We start from the raw sequence: 13,128 nt of genomic DNA, 5'->3' as shown, positions 1-13,128 counted from the left end.
AATGACTTTGCCCTGGTTTTCCTGCATTAGTTCCTGGTGCAATTACCCTCTCATCCCTCGATCATTTCACATTTATGGAATATGGTTTTGTGACTACCACAATGAATGAAATATAAACGTTAATAAAACTAAAAACTAGCAGGACCTGAACAATCCTCTTAGTACATACATTTTAGATATTGCATATTTAGTGTATTTTGTTGATGATTATAGCACAGTGAATGTAAGTACACATTTTTCTGTTCTTAATGATTGAGTGCATTTTAATATCCCAAGAGTCTGGAATTTTAACCATCAATCACACTGTCGACAATTTTAGTGTGAATGCAGTTGTACTTTAGTACGGAGAACATAGATGATTTTCTTGTCTTAGATTGGTTTACTTTTTTTTTTTCCTTACCAAGTCCTAGCATGCACCTGCTTATTTATAGCCCTTCTCTTCTGTTAAAGTTCAGGTGCAGTCACTTCTCTCCCTGGTAATTTGAAGGTCTTAGTAACAAGGATCTTCATTAACTGAGATTATGAGAGAGCAAACAACGAAGAGGGAATAATTGTAACATGTTATGAGATTCGGTTAAGATTCTGATGTGTGGTCTTCTTCCATACTCTCGGCTGTAAATGTGTGTGGTCAGCATTAGGCTAAGCTAAAATCACAGCATTCTGTGGGCAGGGAGCTCGTGGCCCACCATCATGCTGGAGATTTGCCTTGGACGTAAAACCAAGGCCCCCGTTCCCATAGAAACATAGGCCTAGCTCGCCAGTGAGGCTGGGATGCTGAAATACACACAGGACTCGTAGGGGAGCTGAATATTGAATGAAGATAAACATAAATAGGATATTTACAACACATTTTCCACTCATTGGATACTCTGAGGGCATCCAGAAGCATTACCTTAAGATGAAATCAAGGCCGGAGGCAGTGGCTCATGCCTGTAATCCCAGGCTTTTGGGAGGCTGAGGCCGGCGGATCACGAGGTCAGGAGACAGAGACCATCCTGGCTAACACGGTGAAACCCTGTCTCTACTAAAAATACAAAAAAATTAGCCGGGCGTGGTGGCGGGCGCCTGTAGTCCCAGCTACTCGGGAGGCTGAGGCAGAAGAATGGCGTGAACCCGGGAGGTAGAGGTTGCACTGAGCCGAGATCGTGCCACTGCACTCCAGCCTGGTCTACAAAGAGAGACTCGTCTCAAAAAAGCAAAACAAACCAAAAAAAAGATGAAATCAGGTGTATTCACATGTAAATAGGGACTACCACTTCGTGTGACCTTCAGAGCAAGAGAAGGATGGGTCTATTTCTCATCCTTCCCTCTGTCCCTCCCTTCCAGCCTTTTTCCCTCCCCTTTTCCCTCCTTTCCTTTTTCCTTTCTTCCTTCTTTCACCTCTCTCTCTTCTTTCCTTCCTCTCTCCCTCCCTCCCACTCTCTCTCTCTTTCCTTTCAGAGTCATCCTCATGTCAGGTTTTTCACTGGATTCCTCACTGGCTTTTCTACCTAACCACTGGGGGTGTTTGTGTCTGCCCAGAAAGTGGCTGTTACACCTTTGCCACTTCCCCACAACCCAGAGTAGCCCTGTGGCAAGTCAAAATTTCCACCAGTATGTCAGGAGTCTGATGCCATTTAATGATATTCAGGCCATGTAGAAAAGAGCAGCTGCCCTGCAGGTGGCATTCCAGAAATGCTCCCCGGCACCCAGCAGGAAGCTGGATAAGTTTAATTCGGTGAAGCAAATTTAATCGTTTGCCTCTTTGTAAATGGGGACACAGGAAGAAACAAAAAGATTTTCTTGGTGGTGTTCTTACAAAATGGCTGCTCGTAATAGCACACGTGTTTAAATTCCTCTTTCATGGGATTTGCAGGACTGTATGATTTTCCAGTAGCTGTCAAGGACACAAACCGGTATCATCCCGGGGAGGTGCAAAACCTCCAATCCACAGCTCTGGTATCAACCCTTGCATGGAGCTCTGCAAGCATGGCACATGCATATTAAAGGAAGTAAGATGGATTCAGATGCTTATGTCCAAGGCCAAAGAAATCCTTCCGCCTTCTGCATTTTACTTATTTTACTAATTAGGAGCAGCTTCAATTCATTACATACAAATGCATTTATAGATTTTCAATGTATGTCTGCTTTTCGTTTTAGCAAACCATCTGTAAATTAAATCTACCACAGGAAAAAAATCTGCCAACCTAGGAAACCCTTTAATACTAATTACTACGTGAGGGTAGAAGATTTGGAGTAATCTTTTATCATCACTACCAAAATTTACCATGGGTTTTATGACAACGTCATTGCGTAACTTATGCTGACTGCTGTCAGTTCTTGAGGGTTCTGTGTGCTCCCCGGATAGCTCCAGATCTGTGTCAAGGCTCTCTTCATAAAGAAACATTTAGGTTTAAAGAATAGCAAAGTTGTTGGATGAAATTGTCTACATGTTAACATGCAATCTTGCAGAAAGAGGTCACAGTCATTTTAGATTGTTTCTATTGCATTTAATTGACTTCTCTTTTTTGGTGAGTAAACTGGAGTTAAATTTCACATACCTGAGGTTATCTGATAAACTGGATTTAATGAAAATAACTTACTTTCCTTCCAAGCGAAAGGGTGACCATCTGTGCCAGGCCTCAGTATGCTTATTCTAGTTAATTAGAAGCGAGCAAAGGATAATCTTGAAGTGGGAACCTCCCCTTTCTTTCTTTCTTTCTTCTTGTCTTTCTTTCTTTTTCTTTCTTTCTTCTTCTTTCTCTTTCTTTCTTTTCTTATCTTTCTTTCTTTTTTCCTTTTTTCCTTGTCTTGTCTTTCTTTTTTCTCTTTCTTTCCTTTCCTCTTTCTCTCTCTCCCTTCCTTCTTCTTTCCTTCCTTCCTTCCTTCCTTCTTCCTTCCTCTCCCTCCACCTTGCCCTCCTCCCTCCCTCCCTTCCTTTCCTCCCTTCCCTTCCCTTCCTTTCCTTCCTCCCTCCCTGCCTCTCTCTCTCTCTCCCTCTCTCTCTCTTCCTTCCTTCCTTCCTTCCTTCCTTCCTTCCTTCCTTCCTTTCTTTCTTTCTTTTTTTTTCTTTCTTTCTTTCTTTCTTTCTTTCTTTCTTTCTTTCTTTCTTTCTTTCTTTCTTCTCTCCCTCTCTTTCTCTTTCTTTCTTTCCTTCTTTCTCTTGAAATGAACTCTCACTCTGTCACCCAGACTGGATGCAGTGGTACAATCTCAGCTCACTGCAACCTCCACTTCCCAGGTTTAAGTGATTCCCCTGCCTCAGCCTCCCAAGTAGCTAGGACTACAGGAACACACCACCATGTCCAGCTAATTTTTGTATTTTTAGTGGAGATGGGGTTTCTCCATTTTGGTCAGGCTGGTCTCCAACTCCTGACCTCAAATGATCTTCCTCCTTGGCCTCTTAAAGTGCTGGTATTACAGGCATGAGTCACCATGCCTCAGCTGAATGGGAACTAATTTCTTTATTCTGCATCACCCCCATTATCATCGTTATGACCACTACCACCGTATAGAATTAATCTTTGGGAGCATGACACTGGACTGCATAGCAGGAAGGATGTGCATACTTCTGCTCCATGGGAAGGCCCAGGACCCATCAGTTTCCAGGAGCGAGTGGCACTAGCATCACTACAAGTGTGGGGGAATCTCTCCTCCGTAGTCCAGGGCTGATGGTTGAAGGGTCTCTTTCAGATGTGGTTCACAGAGCTTTAGGATGGGGACAAGAGGAGACCCTTGAACACCAGGGATCTACCTGGGCACCTTTTGATGCTTCTTGGCTGAATGGGATCCTAACTACAGACAGACAGTAACCCTGGTCTAAGAAGGTGCATGGCTAGAGGCTGATGAGGGCGTGAGGAGGGAGGAGAGTCACTGAGGCCAGCAGGCAGGACTGAGCAGGGGGAGGGTCTAGAGAGGAAACAGAACATGAGGATAGTGAGTGTTGCTATGGCTGTGACCAAGAGCAGCAGCAGGGGCTCCAGCTCTGTCTCCACGTCACAGTGGCTCATTGCATGGCTTCGACTTGACTAGGCCATGGTTCCCAGATGTTTGGTCAAACACCAGACTAAATGTGGCTGGGAAGGCATTTTTCAGATGTAATTAACATTTTAATCAGTGAACTCTGGGTAAAGCGGATGAGCCTTCCACCAGTTGAAGGCATTGAAAGGAAAAGAGACTGAGGTCCCTGGAGAAGAGGGGACTCTGCCTTCAGGTGCCCTTGATGACATCAGCTCTTCCCTGGATCTCCAGGCTGCCCTGTACTTTTCAGACTGGCTGACTCTAGTCATGTGAGCCAATTCCTTTAAAAATAAGTTTCCCTATTGCATCTGTCTCTATTATTCCACTGGTTCTGTTTCTCTAAGAATCCTAAGTGATGCTGGAGTTCCTGCACAGAGAGAGGCCCCTGACTCCTGTAAACCTCTGCCCACAAGTGTCCTCAGAGGAGTGAGTGGAGCACGTGGAGGGGGTCTGGGTCCACACAGGGACCTTTTCAGGGCAGAGTTCACTGCCCAGCTGCGTCACAGTGAGGACACAGCCACCTGCAGTGGGTTATGTGGGCAGCTGGTCAGGGAAAGGCCTGGGGCTGGCTCCATTGATTGGAGTCTGCAAAGCCAAGCACTTTTCAGGATGACATCCTCTTCCAAAACTCTAATTCTATCTGAAATTGTTTCCACTGCTGTTTTCCTCTTTTTGAGCTGTTTAAAGGAATAGGGAGGATACTTCTCAAAATTTTTTACAGCAGGAATTTTTTTAATGACATTTCTTTTTTTTTGGGGTGAGATGGAAAAAGGACTTGAAACTAATTTTTTGGAGTTCCTTGAAACTTACCCATCAGGTATAATAGCTCTTTGTCTCACTCCATAACAGAGATGCTCCAAGAAATACTAATTTCTTCTTGCTTTTCCATAATTCAAGGTAATTTTTTTTTGAGTTTCCATTTAACTAAGCTGGCATAAACTTAATCTCAGATATTTAGGATCCTCTTTCTCCCTATGGCTGGACTAGAAGTCTATGAACAAATGTTGTAAGGCATTGGGGGAAGATGTATCTAGTCCTGAAGTCACTCAAGTTGACAAGTCATGTCTGCTGAGACCGTCATGACTACACTCAGTCCTGCTGTCAGCCACCCGAGATTGCCTCTGTGTTTTCCCTTATGCTCCCAGGGATGGTCACTCTCTCCCATACCAGTTGCCACACAAGTGGGATCTTCCTGCCTCTCTGTGCAACACCAAAGCACAAACATCTTGTCAGCGCTATCCGAAGCCCCGTCTCCCTCAATCCAATTTCGAGTTAATCCTTGTCCTGGCTTTGGTGCATCCGTGGGGTTTCTGCTAGAAATCGGGGCACAGGATCCTCCATCATCCATAACTTCACTCCCACCTTTTCTCTTCCTTTTCTAAACCTTAGAGAATCTTCCTAACAGTGGGGATGTGGCATGATCAGGAGAAAAGAGAAAGCCACTCTTGTCACACCCCGTTTCCTGAACATTTTGTCTCCTGTCTCCCATGTTTCTCCAAGGCATTAGGACCTCAGAACTCAAAGCCAGGAGGGGCCTGCTAGGCTATGTCCTTTTTTGGACCCTGATATCTCTCTTCTAGCAGGCTAGGAGGGGGCATTTCATCCACCAAATAGCATGAGAAGCAGGGGTGGGAGTAGTGACTATAAAATACAGCGACCCTCATAGGTGCAGCAAACCACTATGGCACATGTATCCCTGTGTAACAAACCTGCACATTCTGCACATGTGTCCAAGAATTTAAAGTAAAATAAAATAAAACATGGTGACCAGAAAAAGATACATCTCTGAGAGTATTTTGAATGGCTCCTTCCACCACACAGATGTGAGAAACCCGCATTCCAATGTGCTCAGGGGTCCTAGCGTTTTGAGGCCTCTCTTTTTTGGATTGTGTTCAACTGATTGATATGACCTGACAGTTTTATTCTATGCTTGGAGGAGCCACTTCTTAACTCCCTCTCATTTTCTCTGCCTTCTGCCCTTACTTCTCTGGGTCTAGCACAATGCTTGATCATAGTGCAAGTGCACAGAATTATTAGTTAAATTAAAGTGAATGAACGATTTTAGATTGATTTAAAACTCATAAAACACCACCATCAACAAAAATCGTATCCCTTGAAGCATCTCCTGTGTATGTCTCTTTGTTTGGGTTTACTGATACAAAGCATAGACTTCAATTGTTCTGGCACATTACCACAGGCATCTGCCTTATAAAGATGCTGGCGAACAGATGCTAGTGAGCCTCCCACAAATGGTCGTCTGCAAGTAGGGTGTATAAATCAGGCTGCTCAGTCTGGAATCAGTTCAGTACATGCATAGTACACTATTGAAGATTTGCTGATTAAATCACCCAAGCCGAAAACAGTTACAGTAATTCCAGACTCCAATTGGATTCCAATGTCAAGGCAAATCATTTGTGAGCACTGAGCTCATTTAAGCCTGGGAAGTAAACATCACAGGAGAGCTGTTTGCTTTCCATACCACTTTATTGCTCAACCCCTGCATTCATCATTGTGTCTAGCAAATAGCACATCAAAATGCCATTAAATAATGTTGTTGAATAGGTTTTCTTCTTCTGCACAATTGACTGTAATATGGCCTAATAGATTGTGTTAATACTTCAAGGGAAATTTATAGTCTCTGAAGAATGGTCTGCAAATCCTTTTTCTTTTTCTGTTATTTCAGAAGAGATGGTTGCTTTAGAGGGATGTAAAATACTATTTTTAAATGTGGAAACAAATGAAAGTTCAAGCCTGACTAGGTAACTCACTGTAAACCTGAAAGATGATTGCGGTGATGATGAGGTCTCTAGAGAGACCACTTACTTCATGGGAAAAACAATGGGTTTAGTATCAAGGAAATTGAGCTCCCATCTTGCCTCTCCTTCCAGGCACCTTCTGAGTGTTGGACAATCCAGTTAACTAATATTTCTGGGTTTTCCATAAGTATAACGTGAGAAGTTTGCTCTCTAGTTTCTATGACTTTATGAACAAGACATGCTAGCTTTGTGGTATTTTTCATATTTATATGTTCACTGGCTCCTAAATCAAATAATATCGTTTGAGACAATGTTGAAAGGCATTGGGTCCTTAGGTTTTGTGGAGATATTAGGAAGGTTTTGCAATCATAGTTGGGTTTACTTTCTTGAATTGTCTTCTGCTAGCAGCATAACCCTGGGCAAGTTCCTTAATTTCTTTGGCTCAGTTTCTCAACCTGTCAAGCGGTGGTAATGCTACTGAATTCAAAATGTTGTCATAAGAGTCAGAGATAACATACGCAAACCACCTAACAGTCTTTGGTATTTGGTAGGTTTTTAATAAATGTTGGAACGTTTTATTTTTAGCAATTAAATCAAATTGCAGTAAAAGAGACAGAAGGGACATTATCAAAGTCGCCAAAGTTTTCATAACTAAGGAACTGTCAAAAGGAAGAGAGCATCTCAGAAAAGCTTTCTCACGGTTTTGCTTGAGCCTGATTCTTCTAGCAGGTGCATATTTTGGGAATCATTAATGATGAGGATGGACAGAATCTATTACTGGCATCAGTTACAAGAAAAGATCGCATATTTGAGTTTCTTGGACTATCAACTTCACATATTCATTTCTAAAATTAATAGACCTTATTTTTAGAGCAGCTTTAAGTTTATAGAACTTATAGAAAAATGGAATAGGTAGTACAGAGAGTTTCCATATCCTTCTCAAGACATGGTTTCTCCTTGCATTGGTGTGGCACATTTGTTGCAATTGATAAACCAATATTGACACATTATTACTAATGTAACACAGTTTCTGATAGGATTCACTCTGTTTGTACAGTACTTTCTGTGGGTTTTGACAAATGCAAAATGTCATGAATGCACCATTACAATATGATACAATAGTTTCACTGTACTAAAAATCCCTTGTGCTCTACCTTCTCATCACTCCTGGGTATTTACCCAAATTAGTTGAATTATTTTGTTCATACAAAAACCTGTGCATGAATGTTTATAGGAGCTTTATTTATAATTGCCCCAAATTGAAAACAACCATGATGCCCTCCAATAGGTGACCTGATAGACAAACTGTGGTACATCCACACCATGGAATAGTATTCAGTGATAAAAATAAATGAACTAGCAAACCACCAAAAGACATGGGAAACCTTAAGTGCATTGTACTAAGCAACAGAAACTAGTCTGAAAAGGCTACCCACTGTCTGATTCCAACTATATTATGTTCTGGAAGAGGCTAGAGACACTAAAAAGATGTGTGGTTACTGGCAAGTAGGGGAGAAGGAGGGATGAAGAGGTGGAGCGCAGGTTTGTGGGGCAGTAAGTCATCTCAATGGTACTATAACGGTGGACATTATCTATTTGTCAAAATCCATGGAATGTAATACAAAAAGAGTTAACCCTCATGTAAACTACAGATTTCAGTTCTTACAGGAATACTTTGTTCTAGTGTGCCTCACTTTATTGTGCATTGCAGATACTATATATTTTTTTCTTTTTACAAATTGGAGGTTTGTGGCAACCCTGTTTTGAGCAAATCTATTCTCACCAGTTTTCTAAAAGCATGGACTCGCTTCTTGTCTCTGTGTCACATTTTGGTAATTCTTGCAATATTTCAAGCTTTTTTATTAGTATCATGTCTGTCATATCATATCTGTGATCAATGATCTTTGATGTTATTATTGTTATTGTTTTGGGGCACGACAAACTGTGCCTGTATCATTCAGCAAATGTAATTGATACATCTGTACATTGTGACTGGTCCACTTACAGGCTGCTCCCCATTTCCCTCCCTTCCCTTGGGCCTCTCTATTTGTTGAAACACAGTGATATTAAAATCAGGCCAATTGTTATTCTATAGTTGCCTCTAGGTCTTCAAGTGAAAGGAAGAGTTGCATGTTTCTCACTTTAAATCAAAAGCTAGAAATGATTAGCTTAGTAAGGAAGGCATGTTGAAAACCAAGAGAGAGCAAAGGCTAGGCCTCTTGTGACAAACAGGCAAGTTTTGAATAAAAGGAAAAAGTTTTTTTTGTTTTGTCTTTGTTTTGGAGATGGAGTATTGCTATGTTGTCCAGGCTGGCCTCAAATTCCTGGGCTCAAGTGATCCTCCCTCCTCAGCCTCCCAAGTAGCCTGGGCTACAGGCACGTGCTTCTGCACCTGGCTGCAAAGGAAAAAAATTCTTAAGGGAAATTAAAAATGCTACTCCAGTGAACACAGGAAAGATAAGAAAGTGAAACAGCCTCATTGCTGACATGAAGCAAGTTCTAGTGGCCTGGATGGAAGATCAAACAAGCCTCAGCCTTCGTATTATAGTTTGGGTATGTGTCCCTGCCCCAGTCTCATGTTGAAGATGCAGTCTTATGCTGAATATTATAATCCCTGGTATTGGAGGTGGGGCCTGGTAGGAGGTGACTGGATCATGGGAGCAGGGTTCTCATGAATGGTTCAGCACCACCCACTTGGTGCTCTCCTTGTGATAGCAACTTCTTATAAGATCTGGTTGTTTAAAAGTATATGACACCTCCCATGCCACGCTCTTGCTTCAGTTCTGTGTGATCAGCCTATTCCCCATTCACCTTCTGCCATAATGACAAGCTTCCTGAGGCCTCCCTAGAAGCAGGTGCCAGTGCTATGCTTCCTGTACAGCCTACAGAACCATGAGCCAATTAAATCTCTTTTCTTTGTACATTTCCCATCATTAGGTATTTCTTTATAGTAATGGCCTAATCCAGAGCAAGGCCCTAACTTTCTTCAATTCTATGAAGGCTGAGAGAGGTGAAGAAGCCACAGAAGAAATGTTTGAAGCTAGCAAGGTTGGTTCATGAGGTTTAAGGAATGAATCTGTTTCCAGGACATAAAAGTGCAAGGTGAAACAGCAAGTGCTGATGTAGAAGCTGTGGCAAGTTATCCAGGAGATCTACTTAAGATAATTGGTGAAGGTGGCTACATCAATCACTGATTTTTGGTGTCAATGAAACAGCCTCCTTTTGGAAGAAGATAACATCTAAGACTTTAGTAGCTAGAGAGGAGAAGTCAATACCTGGCTTCAAATCTTCAAAGCACAGGCTGACTCTCTTGTTAGAGGCTAATGCATCTGGTGACTATAAGTTGTAACCGAGGCTCATTTAACATTCTGAAAACCTTAGGGTTCCTTAAGAATTATGCTAAATCAACCCTCTTGTCCTCTGGAAATGGAACAAAAGGACTATATATCAGCACATCTCTTTACAGTATGGTTTAGTGAATATTATAAGCCCACTGTTGAGACCTGCTGCTCTGAGATATAGATTCCTTTCAAAACATAACTGCTCATTGGCAGTGCACCTGGTCACTTAAGGTCTACAACATAGATGTGCAAGGTCCCTGATGTTGTTTTCCTGCCTGCTGACACAACATTTACTCTGTGGCCCAGGTAACAAGACATAATTTTGGCATTGAAGTCTTACTATTTAAGGAACACATTTTGTAAGGCTATAGCTGCTGTTCGTAGGGATTCCTCTGATGGACCTGGGCAAAGTCAGTTGAAAACCTTCTGGAAAGGATTCCTCATTCCAATTGCCATTAAAAACATCAGTAATTCTTAAGAGTAAGTTAAAATATCCACACTAACAGAAATTTGGAAGAAGTTAATTCTAACCTTTGTGGATGACTTTGAACCCAGATATAAATCCAAGAATTTACAGCCAACTCATCTTGGATGAACCCACCAAGAACATACAATGGGAAAGGACGGTCTTCACCAAATGGTGCTGGGAAAACTGGATCACTATATGCAGGAGAATGAAACCCTATCTCTCACCATATACAAAAATAAAATCAAAATGTATTTAACTCTTACATCTAGGAGCCCAAACTGTGAAACTACTAGAATAAAACTTTGGAGAAATGCTCCAGGACATTGGCCTGGGCAAAGATTTTCTATGTAAGACCTCAAATGTACAGACAACCAAGGCAAAACTAGACAAATGGGATTACATTAAGCTGAAAAACTTTTGTAGAACAAAGAAAATGATAAGGTGAAGAGACAACCCTCAGAATGGGAGAAAATATTTGCAAATTACCCATCTGACAAAGGATTGATAACCAGAATATATTTAATATAAAAAACTCAAAACTCAATAGGAAAATCAGATTAAAAAATGGGGAAAATCTGAATAGAATTTTCCAAAGAAGACATACGAATATTCAAAGGGTATATGAAGTGATGTTCAACATCACTAGTTATCAGAGAAATGCAAATCAAAACCACAATGAGATATGATCTCAGCCCAGTTAGAATAGCTTTTATCAAAAAAGACAGGCAATAACAGACACTGGTGAGAATGCAGAGAAAGGGGATTGCTTGAGCACTACTGGTGAAAACGTAAATGAGTAAAACCACTATGGAGAACAGTGCGGAGGTTCGTCCAAAAACTAAAACAAAAAAACTACCATATGACCCAGCATTTCTGTTACTGAATATATATCCAAAAGAAAGGAAATCAATATGTGGCAGAGATGCCTGCACTCCCATGTTTATCACAGCACTATTCACAACAGCCAAAACATGAAATCAAATTAAGTGCCCATCACTGGACAAATGAATAGAGAAAATGTGGTAAATATGCACAATGGAACATTATTCAGCCATAAAAAGAATAAAATTTTATAATTTGTAGCAAGTTGGATGGAACAGGAGGTCATGTTAAGTGAGATAAGCTAGACACGAAAGGACAAATACTTCATGTTCTCACTCATATGTAGGAGCTAAAATGGTAAATTTCATGAAGACAGAGAGTAGATTGGTGGTTATCAGAGGCCAGGAAGGGTAGAGGGGAAGGAGGAAGAAGATCAGCTGATTAATGGGTAAAACTGTATAGTTTGAGAGAAGAAATAAGACCTAGCATTAGATAGATCAGTAGGATGAGTAGAGTTTACAGTAATCAAACATACATTTCAAAATACAAGAGAATAATTTGAACATATCTAGCATAAAGAAAGGACAAATATTTAAGGTGATGGATATAGCAGGTACACTGATTTGATCTTTGCAAATTATATCAATGTTCAAATTATCACATGCACCCCCAAACTATGTACAACTATTATGCTTCAATAAAAAATTTAAAAAGCGGTGTAAGGCAAATAGGAAGTCAACATGCTATTTCCATTGAGAGATGATCAAGACCTGTGCCAGGAATGGGACACCAGATGCAAGACTGAAGTGCACAGACTTTGAGAAAACTGGTGTGTAAGGGAAGGACATGAGTGACCATAGGACCCAAAGTTTTGATTACTGACCATCGAGAAGATTGTAGTGTGACTTATAAAAATGAGGAGGAAAGAGGTGATTTTCTTTTAACTTTTAGGAAGGATTTAGCAAGACATGACTGGTATGAATTTTGGATCAAAATAAGAAATAGACACATAATTGGCCCCTAATATCATTAACTCCAGGACTTACAGAGTGCTTTAAATTGTAGGGCTATATTTACAGAAAAGGTGTATGTGTATGAAAAATGCACGTTTTGTGGCAAACAAGCTATATATCATATGGTGGTTTATAATAAAATTAGGATAAATGATTTGTATAAGGGAGCAGGAGCAGCTTAAAAGCAATGTTCATAATAACCGTCTGCCTGTTTGGCTACATGTCAAAAAAAAAAAAAAAAACTTCCAGTGTTTCATGGTTGTAGAAATGTAGAATTTGGAGGGTTTTTGTTTGGAGTGGAAAAGCAGACTATGGTAAAATTTCCAGGTCTAGCAGAAGGCTATCAGTTGCACGTTTAATTGTTAACAATAATAGAGTCTGGTCACAGTGGCTCACACCTGTAATCCCAGCACTTTGGGAGGCCAAGATGGGTGAATCACTTGAGCCCAGGAGTTCAAGACCACCCTGGGCAACATGGCAAAACACTATCCCAACAAAAATTACAAAAACTAGCCAATTGTGGTGGTGCATACCTGTGGTTCCAGCTACTCCAGAAGCTGAGGTGGGAAGATCCCTTGAACACAGGAGCTGGAGGTTGCAGTGAGCCAAGATTATGCCACTGCACTGTAGCCTGGGCCACAAAGCAAGACTCTGTCTCTAAAAAAGAGGGTGAAGAAATGCGCTCATTAATTAGAAAGAAACCCTCAGGGTGTACTGAAGGTCGATTT

This window comes from Rhinopithecus bieti, unplaced genomic scaffold, assembly GCF_001698545.2.
Source record: "Rhinopithecus bieti isolate Rb0 unplaced genomic scaffold, ASM169854v2 scaffold_27010, whole genome shotgun sequence".
In the NCBI taxonomy this organism is placed as follows: domain Eukaryota; kingdom Metazoa; phylum Chordata; class Mammalia; order Primates; family Cercopithecidae; genus Rhinopithecus; species Rhinopithecus bieti.
The sequence above is the reverse complement of the archived record's forward strand: the minus strand, read 5'-3'. Positions refer to the sequence as shown.